General features: G+C 38.7%; 1 long non-coding RNA gene across 1 annotated transcript; it reads right to left on the reverse strand.

The window, feature by feature from the left end:
• Window positions 1-3,961: 3,961 nt before the first annotated feature.
• Window positions 3,962-7,761, reverse strand: LOC129348662 (uncharacterized). Its single transcript, XR_008601279.1, has 3 exons — window positions 7,705-7,761; window positions 6,892-6,988; window positions 3,962-5,493 (listed from the first exon to the last, which is right to left on the reverse strand). It is a non-coding gene; the product is annotated as an uncharacterized LOC129348662 (long non-coding RNA).
• Window positions 7,762-15,876: the final 8,115 nt, after the last annotated feature.

The following is a 15,876-nucleotide window of genomic DNA, read 5'->3' on the forward strand; positions in this document are numbered from 1 at the left end:
GGGTATGAATCGAACCACTAACCTCTCAATTAGTAGACAACTCGCTCTACCACCCATCTGAACTGATCACCACTGTGGAAAGCAGAGTTTAATATTTTGCAAGAGCATATGAATTCATGTTCACACATTACACAGTTATTCGTTCAGGGCTGCGGTTTAGAAACACTGTTGCCCATTGGTGTTCATCAAACGGAATTTTACAACTTAACATTGCTGTAACATCAAGCTCAGAGAGGAGAGAACAATAGTTTAGCTGATTGTTGCCCCCACAATTCATTCTCATGGTGATTTTTCTTTCTCGTTTTGTGACCAGAAGAATAGTTCCTCCTTCTTCTCTCATCAACACAGTTATAGATTCCACAGAGCTGCTCAGGCTAACTCTGGATGGTAAAACTGAGACCCCATTAGCACCAACTTCATAGAGAAGCTTTCAGGCCAGCAGCGGTGGATGAGAGGCGAGTTGGCTGCTCAGAGATGTCCTACTTAAGTTTATGTTTGGTGTTGCAGCGAGAGGTGTAAGGTGGCGTGGGGAGGCATGTGGAGGACAAAACATCACCCTGGCATAGTGAGGTGGAGAAATAGGAATCCACTTATTTTCAATCTTCAAAGCAAATACCAGCTTTGAAAAGGAAAAAAATAACAAAAATTACAAATGGAAAAACCTTTCCAGAGAAAAAAAAACATTCTGACAATTTCCCCTAACAGTTAGGCAATAACAGCGGAGTGCTGCATTGTGCTGCCTGCAGCACAGACCATTGTACGCCATTTTCTCTCTCCCAGTATTCTCCTACAGAAAGGGCGTGAGGCCTGCCTTCCCATTTCCAACAACTGACAAAGCAACGGAAAATGTACAAGATTTTAAGATTCTTCCAACAACACCTCAATTCTTACATTTACACACAGCCATCAGTCCTGAACATTCAAATTAAAAAAAACATCTGTACTCTCTTCACTACTTATATTAATTACTATGAATTTCATCACGCATTTATTGTCCAGGGCTGCACAATGGCTTGGTGGTTAGCACTGTTGCCTTGCTGCTAAAAGATCCCCGGTTTGCGTCCCCACCTTCCCGGGATCTTTCTGCATGGAGTTTGCATGTTCTCCCTTTGTGTGAATTTTCTCTGAGTACTCTGGCTTTCTCCTACAGTCCAAAAAACATGCTGAGGTTAATTGATAACTGTAAATTGTCCATAGGTGTGTGTGATTGTTTGCCTCCATATATAGCCCTGTGATAGACTGGTGACCTGTCCAAGGTGTCCCCTGCTTTTGTCCTAAGTCAGCTGGAATAGACTCCAGCCCCCTGCGACCCTAATAAGGATTAAGTGCTGTATAGATAATGAATGGAAGCATTTATTGTCCAGTCAAATGTGAGATCCCACCTACTTAGATGCCATACAAAAGTGCTGCTTTTGAAGCATGTTTCCTCTTTGAGCTACCGCTCAAGATGGCTTCCACAACAGAAAAACTCTGACAGGTGATGACTTTTAAAGCTTAAAGTCCTTTAATATATTGTTGTTTTTGATCAAACAGCAAAATGTAAAAACTTTAAGGAGATGTACAGTTCTGCCAGTAGCTACCAGAAGTGTAAAATTAAAGGAAATAAACAAAAAAAGAAAATGCCGTGAAGTCAGGGAGGGAGTTAGTGCTTCAACATTTTGCTTGTTCAACTGTTTTATTTTTAAATAAACTGCTATTAAACACATTTGGACAGGATTTAAATTGCTATTTATATGCTCAATTTGTATCTTTCTGGCACTGATGATTTTCCTTTGGCGCCAGATAAAACCTCTTTGGGGGTGGTGGTGCTAAAAATTCCTCTACGCAGGAAAATCCCTGCAAGTAACCCTATTTTTACTTGCTCCAACTAAACCTGAATGATATGCAAAAACAATCAGATTGTGATTATTTTGACAGATATTGCCAAAAGAGTCATGAGTTTAGTCAGAAAGATGGGGTTTTTTGCATTCCTTTTCCACAGAAACAAATATAAAACGATTTTGCAGCAGTCTTTACCGAACATTACGTCTGGAAAATATGACTTATAGACCAGAGCATCTCTGTAGCATCACAGTGCCTCATTTATAATGGTAAGTTGTGACAATGTGTTTTTATTAATCAAAAAATTGCACCTCCTGTGATTTGGATATTGCACCTATCCAGAGTGTGATTTCCAGCCCTCGTATCAAAGCGACTAATGCATCAAGAGTTATAATCCAGTCAGTAATAGGTGATTCTGCATAGAAAGTATGTATATTTTTTATTCCTAAACCTTTTTCAGTTACAGATTGTGTGTACTTTCACACCCCTAAATATATAACAGACTCAAATCATATGTAAGCTGCATTAAAACGGGGTAAAAATTTGCCAAACACACTGTATCTTTTGACCTTGCCAACTAACTTCTTGTGCTTGTTTTTCATAGTCCAACTTGTGCTTAATATTATTTTAATGTCAGTATCATTCAATTAAATACCCATCTCTAATAGAAATGCCTGTTTGCCGAAGCCAAGCACTGACTGATCTGCATTAAGCCCAGGTTGGATGATGCATATTGACCCACTGAAATCGACTTCCAAAGCAGGCTTAAGCTGTGCTCTGCAGACTGAAAGGGGAATAACAGGATCTATCCTGCCCTAACACTCCATTAACCTTACTGCTTACTGAAGCAGTGTGGATGCTTTTTTTTTTCCCCTTCTTCCTTTTTTTTTTCTCTTTTATTCCTACAGAGAGATGTGGATGTAGTGGTATCCTAAGGCTTTATATATCATCACATAAAAGCAGACCTGTTGTGACTGATTCCATCGCTGTTCCATTAAAATTAACCTTGCCAAGCCTAGAATCTAATTCGGAGTCAGTTTTCACAGCATGCTACTGTCACGTTAGCCAGTACCTAATTCTGTCTAATTGAGTAATGACAACAACTCTGTGGAGCGACACCTCCACTGCAAGGTCAGTCCAAAGCGCTGCCAGCTTCACACAGAGAAACGGAGTCAAGCCCACTTGTACCACAGAGCACACAGCAGGAGGGATCCCCAAATCCAATAAATCTAACTGCAGGTATCAAACACACATACGCATGTACACGCATGCATACACACCCATGCGTGAGCTCATGTTGGTTCGAGTCAGATTTCACAGGAAGGCTTTAGCGACTCCATAGTCGGCGTTGTTGGCACTTTTTCATCACAGCAAGATGCATCTCAATTGATTCGTGTTTGTTTTCTGTGAGGTGTTTGCATCAGCTCTTGTTTGTGCTGTTATTCTCTTGGTAGGTTGGATTTATCTCAGACTTTAATGACACAGAAGAAAGTTCTCACCGTCAGGAAGTGCCATGTCTGCCTCACTGCGTAGATCCGTGTAGAGAGCTAACCATCCAAGAGGCATATGCGTTAAAAATCTGTAGTTTTATGACTAAACCTGTGGGCACACAGATGTACACGTGCATACTTTTTGTAAGATTTAGCTATGCAAATGCAAGATGTAGTAAACCTATAAAAATTATTTCTGCTGCCCCTCAATCAAACGGATTCTTTGGATGAACTTAAAAAAAAACATGGAAAGAATTTCCACATGATTAAATGGCTTGCTTTAAACAACAACCAATTCTTTTGTTCCAACTTAAGGCACTGAGGTTAGTTTAACTTCATTTATTAGGGTCCATTCAACTTGTTCGCAAGGTCTGGATCCAACTTAATTTACTTAGTATGGGTTCATGCCTTTGAATTGGGTTGATCCAACTATTTTGAACTAGGGTACTTCAACCCGAGTGGATCAAGTTGGCCCAACAAAATTGCTTACTGCTGAAAGAGAGCTGTTTAATCGTGTGGAAATTCTTTCCATGATTTAATTAAGGCAATTCTAAGTATTACATTTGAGTTTTACTCAAAAAGGTTATCTTTCAACAATGTCTACAGTCTACTTGGTGTAAAAGGTGTAAACATAACACAGGACAAAGAGATGCTGTCATAAACTGTATTTAAATTGTAAAGGCAGTACAGTTGCTCATTTTTAATTAACTGAATAGAAATCCTACATGCAGTTACAAACTGCTAGTATTGCTTGTAATAGAAACTAAATTAAAAAATAATAATAATATTAATAACAATAAGTAAAACAATATTTTACACTCAAACAGCAAATGAAATGTATCACTTCTGAAAACAAAAATTCAGCACTGTTCCCTCTAAATTTGTGGTCCTCAACTGGTGGATCGGAAAGTGTGTGGTTAAAAAATATATATATATTAAGTGCTTAAAATATGTAACAGGTCCACATTGTTTTTAATGTTTTTACAAACACTGATCTAAGAAAAATGTCCTTTGGTCTGTTTTTATTATTTTTTTTACATTTATTTTAATAATTATATTAATTATTTTAATTGTATTTTCATTACTGTCTTACATTTATTTTTTACTTAATTTTGGTCAGTTTAGGTTTTTTTTTCTTGCCACATACTGAAATTAGCACAACTGACCAAAATAAATCTTATCTTAGAAAGTGACCAAAAATCTAAACTGAACAAAATGAATTAAAAAAAAATAAATAAATAAAAGGCAAAAACTTACTTAAAGAGTACAGAAAAATTTGGAACCCAGTTGAGAACCGCTTTGTGTTTTAAATCACAATTACAAAGAATCTGAGTAATTGGTACAGAAGAAAAGCATTACAAAAGTCTTTGTTGTTCTAAACTGAAGATGCTGTTTGGGACATGGGGTAATATACTATTTGAATTCTCAGCCCCCTTATAGAACTCAACATTAGATAATGGGAACTGCCCATTAAAATGTCAGGAGATTTAGTGTTGATAAAAAACTTTGCAAATGAACTTAGAACATCTTAAAGGAAAACAAAAGGGTTTTACCCCAGTTGAGCAAAAATTCTCAACGGGAAAGAACTGTCTTCAGGGCCTGAACTTTTGTAGACAGTCTGTTCCCATCAAGCTCTAGGATTATTTTCTGCAGAGCTTCGAATGTATATTTTAGCTCTGGGAGGTAACTCAGGTTCAGATTATACACAAAAGCAAGCAAGATGGACAGTGCAAATGGTACATTCCTCAACTCACTGAGTACCGTCACCCCCTCCGAATGACTCCCACATCCTCTGGGGCATCACTGGGCTCTGCACTGCTGTGTCGAATGACATAGATGCCATAGACGGTCTCTGCCATGGCTGCCGCGGTGTTTTCATCATCTGCCTGTGCCTGGTATTCATTACATCCATCCTCATAATTAAAAAAAAAAAAACATTATTCTAAAACAGCTGAAATTAGCACATATCAAACAATCAAAACAAATTATGACCAGCATTACATTTCAAAGGTCTTTAAAAGCCACCCAAAAAACCCACAAGGAATCCCTACTGATCATTTCCTAAAAAAGGTAAAGTAAATCAACATATCTTGTATTCTTTCACCAGCTTGTCTGGATCTTCGTTAAGGTAGACACACAGTCCCTTAAGAATGCATTCTCGTCTGGTATCGATCCCATTGTCCTGCAGATCAGAGAATAAAAACATACACACATACATCTGAAACACAGTGTAAACAAACAAGGAGAATGGGTTTACATGTCTAATGAATGAATTAGAATATTTATTATACTGAAAAGAATACTGAAAGCCATTTTTGGCAGATGTTTTGCTATTTTAAGGGATACCTTCAGGTAGCTTTTTTGTATTTTTGAACCTGGGCTGTATTTAGGTTTGGCCGGCAGTGCAACTGAATGATAGGAACCAAAAACAGAATGATTGGCGCTGTATTCACTAAGTTTCAGCTTTGCCTGAAAGCAAAAGTAAGTTTGAACGAGCATGTGCGGGCAATGTCTGTTTGTGTTAAATGTATGCCAATAAAAGTGTTGTGCTACTAACAGGCTCAGATTGTTATAATAAGTATTACGGTGACGAGTAGTAATCTGAGTAGCAAAAATATCAGTAAATCGCGGCAGCACAGCTGATCAACTCCCTGCCATTTTCAGCTCTCTCACGCTGCAGTTTACTCCTCTTCGTCCATCTCTTTGTGGATTCTTTGAACAGTTGTAGAATTGTTATTGAATACTTACAATAACAATCTGAGTAATAAAAACAATGTCAGTCGAGAGGGGCAATGTAGCAGAACTTAATAAGAAGTGCAGTTCTTCTAAGAATTCATCAATTTTTTTGCCTGGCACATGTGCAAAATGCTCCAACTTGAGCAATACCGCAGCAAAATTTTGCTAATTACTTCAGGCAAGTTCTTATGTCCACTCACATCATGACCTGAACATCCACCGTCTGCTTCAACAACACTGTCATCTAGATTTTGTGCATCTTCCTCAGGATCATCAGGTGAGTCTTGTGAAACTTGAGTGGTTGTAACTACTCCTGGCTTGAAATCTTTCAATGTATGTGGGTTGTGTTTTCTGTTCTTGTGAGAGTGAAATGTTCCATATATGTTTGTTTGAAAACAGCAACCCTCAAACATGCAAGTAACAGTTTCATTACTCTTCAGATGAGGCCAATGTGTGTAAAATAATCCCTCTCTGTAGAAAGATCACAACAAGCACACAAATGACAACTGAATGTCGACAGTTCCAATAACTCCTGAGTATTTTCTTTGGGATGGACTCTACTTAAATGAATGTACAAAGCATTCCATGTCTTAAAAGTACATGGGCAGTCGGTGTGTTGGCATGGGTAGCCTATGACGGTGCTGTAGTCTAATATGTATTAGTAGCTTGTATCTACTAGATAAAGATACACTGCATTCCTTACACCTCCACATCCAGAGCAAACTATACTTGCTGCAGGAAGACACAAAAAACTAGGGAACTAGGGAAATCTGGTTTAGCTGGAATCTTGGAACTGGAATCCCAAAAAGCAATAAAATGAAACATCCCAGAAGATGCCTTTAACCTGTAGTTACTGATGCAGTTGGACTTCAGACAGATCCAGCTGGACAGAACACTTGCAAACGGACAGCAAAGTAGAACACCTTGGCAGTAACCAATGACTGTGATAAATAGAACAGACAGATGAATTAATATCAGTGAATGTAAAATATTACCATTATCAAATTAATCTGCTTGTTGTATATAATTGAGCCTTTAATTGTATTTGTTTCTTTTACATAAAAACAATTATTTTTTGTACGCTCATTTATGTCAAGGCCTGTAACACTTTAATTACCCTTAAAATAAATACAGGAAAATAATGAATCCATCTCATCCTATCAATTTAAAGTAATATGTTTACCAAGCAAATACTGATGACTAAACTTTGGATTTATAGAGACTGCTAGTGAAATTTCTGAACAATAATCTTGACAACTTCCTCTGTTCATCAATTTTATCCCCATTTACAGTGTTTTCCTGTACATTCATTTAACAGTGGCGGGCCGTTTGGCTTCACTGTGTCTACGGGGTGGGAGACGAGGAAAGACCGGTTTGTATTGTGTCTATGTTGGCAGCGGAGCAGACAGCATGAAGCCAAATAAATTAAATAACCCTTTATTTACGAGCGTGTCGGCGCCGACACGACAGCGTAACCGTCGGTAACGTCACAGCCATGCGGCGGCAACGGCGGACGGTGTTCTTGACCGAATTAAACATTACATTTGGTCGAACAACAAAACTATCGCGGGATAGTGTCGCTTAAGATGATGGCACGTTTATGCATGGCATTCGTTTGTATTTTGATCCATTTTAAAGGCAGATAAAGGATTCTTACCTGTCCACGAGCACGCTGACCGGACAAATTCCGCGTTACTTCCTGCAGGTACTCCCTTCTCGCGTGATGATCCCGTCACATGTTCTCGCGATATCGGCCATAATTTTCCCGGAAGCGCCGGAGTACTTGATAGTCTCCTGTTATTTCGACATGGTTAAATAAAGTAAAAGCTAAGCAGTTCAGTTTCAAGTAAATCCTGCAGAATTTATTCACGTTCATTTTGTAAACATGAAATTGTATTGTATAAAATGTATTTTACACTTAAGTAAGTGTAACAGCCAGCCATTTTCCGTTTTTTGAGTGCATCAAAACAGACTTTTCAACAAAAAATATCACAGAGAATTTCAATAATGTTGTCAATGCAAATAAACGTTTATTAGATTTAAAATGCCAAAATGAAAACATCAGGCAAGAAATGTAAAACATATCACATGCTACTTTTAATGTGTGCATTTATTGGTACAATTTAAAAGACTGATATATAGCTTTTTTTTTTTTTAATTGCAATTACTTATTGGAATGTCAATTATTGTATTGCCTTCAGCTCAGTTCTCTCAGGTTGGATAAATTGTAGCTTGTCTGCAACTCCTGAAGGTATGAAGAGAAAATGAATATCCAGAGGCTTAATACTCCATATGTCAGCTCTAACCCTCCAGGTGTGTTTTTGCTCAAGAATAATGAAACCACCTACGCTGCTCAGATTGTAAAGCCCTCTGAAGCAAATGTGTGATTTATGATGCTGGACTATATACCAAAAATCACTGACTGGCATGTTGACATGAGAGGATTTCTGGTTCACTTGGAGGCTATACACCAAAGCACAAGAAGACTGTTGCACCATCTTACTGTTTCTCCATTGATATTCTCTGCGGTGAGGATTTAGAGCGGTAATTTTCCTCAAACCGCGTCCATGCCTTTATAATTCCATTCTTGTTGCACTTAATGGCAGCAAGAGCTTAGAGTAGGGCACCTCTATCCATTAAAATGTTCGAATGCCCATTAAATGCATCTGTACCTTTTTGTAAGTAGGTCTATTCATCACTATTATGGCTGGTATATTCTGAGGACATGGTCCTGCAGAGACCAGTCATACTCACTTTAGGATGAACACAGAAATGTGGTCTACTTAGAGTCATGTTTGAGCCATGAAAAGGGGAAAGAAGCACAAACAAATAGGGATGGGTGAGGAAGACTGGTGTGATACAGCCATAAGTTGGCTCAAAATTAGTTTTTTCAAACTGATGAGTATTGATAATTATCACATTATACATGCTGTATCATTGATGAGGAGAGGAACAAATTCAACGTGTATGTTAAACCTGAAAAAAATAAATTAAAAAGGCTGATTTTGCTGATTAACACTGAGTGCAAACAGAATTGGTTCCAATAGAAACCTTTAAATTTAAGGTATTTTCAGTTTATAAAGGCATTATTATGGTAATTAAGATTCTAAACTCTCATGTATTTTTGAGTCAATAACTTGATTATTTCCAAAGTCGACGTGGTCGAACATTTATGCTTCAACATGACAAAAGCAAACGTCTCACTAAAGATCATATTCTGCAACATATATGGGTTGTTGCACGCTAGGACTTCCAGATGCGTTTATTTTTATATGACATCTAAAAATTCTGCACAAAAACATAGCAATTAGAAAAATGTGGCTTACAGATTTAAAAATAGATAAAGTAATAAATTGTTTGATGTACTCATCAGTTTCTGGTCTTTGTTGAGCAATTTATCATCAAATACTTTTATATGCTTTGTGGTTAGTAGAACATTTCATAGGGTGTGGGAGAGGATAATATGAAAAAAAAAAGTCGAATCTCAGTCTTCCAGCTGCCGATTCGACCACTCTCCAGGTGGCAACTCTAAAATGATGCATTTTGTCGATATGACAAAAGGCGTTCATCACAGCAGACATTTTGTTGGAGAAGTGCAGGTGTTAAGTTTCCCAGTAAACCCATGACAGTGAGTCAGAGAGCCATCACGGATAATACCGAGACCCCAAAGCCAAAGAAATCCAGCCATCATTGATTTTATGATTTTCCACTTTTCCTATTGTTACATGTGAGAATGTCAGTTTGTAAAGAAAGACCCACCTAAATGTTTTCTCTCTGCTTAATAGGTTTGGTGATGTATGATAGATTAGGTAGACTTCTTTCACCAACAAGCTACTTTCCATCTTGTGCTTTATTGTCATTTCCCTTTTCTTTATTGTATAATGTATGACTTCATTTTCAGATCTCAATAGACTTTTTCTTTTTTCCTGTGAATTCTGTGTAGGCGTGCTTGTCATTTAGAGCTCTGAACACATGTGGATTATATTTGACAAGACCTTTTTCTGTTCTAAAATCGACATGTTTGGACTGACATGGTGTATACGTAAAGGTGGAGTTAAGATGCTTGTGAAAAAATGAAGTGTCATATTTAGAAGGCTGCAGCTGTTATTTCAGTCTGTCTGACACATATGTTGTCAACATAAGGCCTGACTTGTGTCAGAGATGCCAATTAAAGAACAGTGATTGGGGTGTTTTGCTGATGAGAAGTAACTGCATTAGAACCTATAGCGATCAGCCACATCATAACATTACACTTACAGGTGGCAGCTGTCAGAGGCTGGGATTCATTAGGCAGCAAGTGAGTAGCTGGTTATTGAAGTTGATGTATTAATTTTATTATAAAGGTGGTAGTTTTAATGATGTGACTGATCTGAGTATTTTTTCTGAGAAAGGGTTTGGTATTAACAACACAGTCTTAGGGAAGTTCATACATTTTTAAGAGCTTGATGTGTGAAAGTGTACCCGCATGACTTTGTAAGTAATAACTGACTTTTTATTTAACTGTAGGGGTAAATAAATGGAGCATTATTGCACTCAGATGTGCAGTTGGATGTTGACTCAATATCCATGTACAGAAGATTTTATGGCGTGTAAATAAACAGTAAAATCCTGCACATCTTTGGCTTCCTTATCACTCTTGTCTGATAATTTTTACACAACAACTTTTTGCCCAACCTGATTGTAACTGTTTATGCTGCATTTTCCATTCTATCTTTGCCACTTGTGATTATAGAAGTCTGCTACAAAATAGTGAGATGTGTTTTGCACATAGAGAGCCCTCCCCATATCACCATGCTATTGTTCCCGGTCCCAGATGTGAAAGTAATAGCTCTTCATTCTCAATGACAGGCACTTGGTAGGAATGAGGCTTTTAAGTTTGAACGTGGTTTAATGGAATGCTAAAAGAAGACTAAAATTAAAAACATGACATCTAAACTGAAGCATTTTCTTCATCAAGCCAACCCCAGGTATGCCCCTTCCACGGCTATGCATAGAAATTGCACTTTCCCCGCATCCGTATTATCTCCACCGCTGTAGAGGGGTGTCGGTATTTTTGGGCTACACTGATGCCTCCATTTCAAACAGGATTTCATCACCATTCAAAGAGACATCACAGTATTCTTTCTATGTTTGCTGTGAGTCCCCCAAGCTGCAAAGTAAATTGTACACAATGTGATGGAGAATAACATGCTCAGATATGTTCTATGGTCGGGCAGCAGCCTTTTCATGTGATAAAAGGCTCCGGATGGCAGAGGGGTTTTCACATGTGTCTAGCCAAGTGTTTCTGACAGGAGGAGGAATACAAGGCAGCCGGTCGAGCACAGCAGCACTAACGACTTCAAAATGGAGCCTTTCATCTCTCCAGCAGTCACTGAGACGTATCATTCAAGACTCAAAGGCAGCAGAGTTTCTGGTGCAGCAGATGAAAGGCCAGGGATGTTTAAAATCTACAGGGCCACATATTCCCGTTAATCTCTCGACGTAATCCCCAAAGGATCTTAATGAATACGTGTCATTTACACACTAAACAAGCATATTATTTTGTTACCTCACAAAAACCCTGCATCTCCATTCCTTGTCCACCAGTGTATTACACTGCATTTTACTGCATCACAATCCTGAGCCGATCTGCTGCAATTCCAGCCGATCTCTGGACGTTTCCACCGGCTGTCCAATCTTAATGCACCAACTCCATGTTTCTGGGATTGACTCGTGTCTCGACAGACCAACGATGAAAATCACTTGCGATATAAACACTTCAATATTAACATTTGAGTTTCATCTGTTAATTGACTGTTAATCAGGTGTTGCAAGTTGGGGGAAATGTGATCACTGCTCATAAATACTAAGCCAGCACTTCATACCAAGCTTTTGCACCGCAGATAAAAATCATTATTTTATTAACACCACACTGTCTGACAAAATGAACAAAAGCACATTTTAATGCCAGCAGCTGTTCACACAGTCTGTTAATAATTTCTCAGTTTGCAAAGTTTTATGAGGAGCAGATATCGGATTAAAAAAAAGACGATCTCTGGCTCAGTGTTACTTAACCAGCTAGCTTTGCATTTGTCTGAAACTGATCTGTGTTTTGAATCAAGAAACACTGTATTAACACATTAAATGGCCCCATTTAAGCAACTTCTGCTCGCACATTAACAACACAAACACATTCTGACCAGTCAGCATGACTATAATATCAGCAACAACCAGCAAATCCTGGAGCTGTGCAGATGAACTGATCTAATTAGCTATGCTAAACAGTGGGTTATGTTTGTCAGACTGCTTTGGTCTCATTTTCTTCTGGCGCAGTCATTCCTTCATGCTGAACATCATATTATAAAACTATTCATATATTTGCTAAAATGCAGGAGCAAAGTAAGGAATGCCAATCTGCACAACCAAACATCCAGAGTAGACAGAAAGTTAAACAACGCATGGTCAGAGCGATAACTTGTTGCTAAAAAGGGCAACATTGCCATTTAACATGAGTTATGCAGTGAGTAAGAAGCTGTTTTAGGGTACAAAATAGGCCTTGGTGATAAAATAAAAGTGGTATGTACCAACAAAATAGATGCTTCATCAATAGTAATGCCTTAAATGCAAGCCACTATAAAAGCACAGTAGGTAGTACTGTTTGGGTTGCATGAACAAACCCAAACCGTGCTACCTCCTTGGCTCATAAAAGCTCATATCCCTCGACAATAGTGTACTCCTACACTTCATCACTCTCCCTAACATCCTGCAGTCTGTCCACAGTGACCTGAGTCTCTCACCACCACAGCGTCCACCAGGAGAGGTCTGTGGATGGGGAGGACCAGTGGTTGCTCTTGTGAGACCTTTAAGCGTTCTGCTTCGAAGGCTGATGTGTTCTCATTGGTGTGTAAGCATTAAAATCCTTACCTGTGTAGCCTGATAAATCACCAAAAATGGTCAAAAATGGTTCAATTCAAATTAAGCTTAGATTCTGGTAGTCTTCATTAGAAATGGCCCATTAAAAATGATCAGTAACCTATCAATATCAACTGAAATGAAATTTTATCATGATGAAATGTTCATCTCTCTGTATATGTGTATGTGTGTGTGTGTGTGTGTGTGTGTGTGTGTGTGTGTGTGTGTGCGTGTGTGTGCGTGTGCGCAAGCTACATAATACATAGCACACACACACACACACACACACACACACACACACACAAATAAACACGAACAACAACACTATTTCTAATCTAGGTAAACTGAAACACTACCATCCCCTGTGTGATTCAATATTGGGCTGCCTCTGAGAACAACCAGCTAAATGTTGGCAGTGGGGCCCCTTTGATTTCCAATTTGGAGTCAAATTGGAAAACACTGAAATTGCCATTGTTGCACAAGTTGCTTGATTACATTTTTCATTTGTGTATAGTTTCTACTCAACAGGGAACAATACTTGATGTCTACATTTGCATGGTGTACATTTTGCTGAATGTTCTCCCTTTGAGCTACTGCGGGAAACGTCTGCCCTGTTTGTGCTGATCATGTTTGAATGTTTTCTGTCTAAACTGAGCCAGTGTTTTCGCTCCGAGAGGAGACCGGTGTCATCAGAAACCCACAACCAGGTTCAAATCATCATAATACTGTATCAAACGTGTCAAATGCAGTCACCAATGAGCTTCCATTGTTGCAAATAAATGTAATATCTTTACCCATGCAACTGTGTAACATAGCTGCAATTAAAGCGGGGCAAGAGAACTGCTGCCTGATAGATATTAGGTCTCGTCAAATTGCCACAGAAACCACAGATTAATAAGTCTTCCACAGATCTGCTGTGCAAATAATGATAATGAATAAAGCACAAACGCAGATTCCACAATCCCATTAGATCGGAAAATCAGCTGTGTGAAGATAAATTGAAAAATCAGTTCAATGCAATTCTCAAGGATAAAGCAACAGTACATTAAAAGGTTATAAAGAAGCCTTTGAAATCCAGCTTCTTTAATCTATCTACTAACATTGTGCTCCTTTTCCTGTTGTGCTGCAACACACCCCCATCCTTCCTTCATTTCTCTAGCCTGGGGAGCCGGGATGTCTCCAGAGGCCTCCACTTCAGTACAAAAACGGCATTAATGAACTCTTTAGCCTGTGCAATTTCTTTCAGGGAAAGAAGACTACAAAAAATACTTCCAATGCTTTGTTTTTTCTCTTGATTTTCTAAAACGATCAGAGACATTCCTGAGTCACTAATTTCTGGCAGTGATAGGAACATTTCGACTGTTTCATCCCCACAGAGTTGGGGAAATAGCGAGAGGGAGGCATAGAGAGCAAGATCTCTCTGCTTTGACTGTCAGATAGGGAGAATGGCGGGACTTGAATGAGCCTGGGGGCCCGCACTCTGGATTCTCTTTATAGCTCTGCCATCCCATGCAAAAAGGAATTTTGAATGTAGCTCCTACATATTTAATACACAACTTGTTTCACAGATGTTTCTCCAGACATTTTCTGCCTCATAAAACAGGTTATATTATTTTTTAATAAGCCAACATCTCCTGTTGTTATGAGGATAGGTTATGAAGCCCATCAGAGCTGCTTTGATGTGAATGTTGACAGATATATGCATAAGTTGGAATGACAGGGCAAAGGGATGCAAACACAATGCTTACATGCAACTTTGCGTGCAGTAATACACGAGGATGATAATCAGAGAAAGTCCTACGATCCTGAGATGTCGCGAGAAGTGGTGGCAAGTCAGTGTCTGAAAATGTGATATTACCTGATTTACTAAGATATCATAGTTAGTGAAGGTACATTTATTACTTTTAGTCATGTCAGTTTGCATTGCCAATCCTCTGTTTCAAATGGAATACACTTCTGTTCTGTTATTTTAAATGTGCTCGATAAATAAGGGTAACTTCACTATTGGAGACTGCATCTGTACTGCAGATCAACAAGGCAGCTCCAAGTGCAGGTGCAGCAAAGGGAAAAAAAAACTGATCTGCTCACTGCTGGGCTCCAATTAGGTGGTTTAATTCTCTCTTCAACTATTCTTGTTTCTCCTGAGGTAAAGGAAACACTGTCGCTCACATTTGAGTTGAGTATCTCCATCTGACTGATCCACAGGAACATGTGGTTGATACAGTAATAATGATCGATTCCTATTCTGTGGTAATTATGGCTGAAATATTTAGTAAACTGATGAAATAGTTAATCTGCAAAATAACAGTTGTTATGATCCAACTGCTACGGTCAGCTGGCTGTAACAAAAACAACCAGTCGTCATTGGTTTAGGTAAATCAATTTATTGCTCAGTGACAGATTTAACAGAAAAGTGATCAAACAAAGAAAAACAAGACTGGTGGATGTTAAATCAAAGGACAAAACAAAGACTAAGAGTTTTTAAACTAGCTAAACAAAAACAACTAAACTCCTTAGCCAAACCTAACCACAATAGCAGCACCCACCACAAACAACAGAAACTAATACAAACTAGTGGCTAGTGCACAGAATTAACTAAATAACTTGCGCCTCAAAACACACACATTTCCAGTGAAACACAAGACGTGAATCACCACCCCTCAGTGGCTACGAAACATACACACACACACAAGACACGAATAGCTTTTCACCCAGTTAGTCAGCTGCTAACAGAGGCTGCAGTCCTCACCAAGACTTGAGTACCTCTCACTGAATTAGCAGCTCCTGACAGAAGCTTGACATATGGGTAGCCACCTCTCAGTGGCTACAGAATCTACACAACACAACACAAAAAACATAAAGATACAAAGAGGCACCAGGGCAAACTGGTCACAATGAATCCCACCCAACCCGACTGAGAGTTTGGTTGCAGGGTTTA

Source organism: Amphiprion ocellaris, chromosome 4 (genome assembly GCF_022539595.1).
Source record: "Amphiprion ocellaris isolate individual 3 ecotype Okinawa chromosome 4, ASM2253959v1, whole genome shotgun sequence".
In the NCBI taxonomy this organism is placed as follows: Eukaryota; Metazoa; Chordata; class Actinopteri; family Pomacentridae; genus Amphiprion; species Amphiprion ocellaris.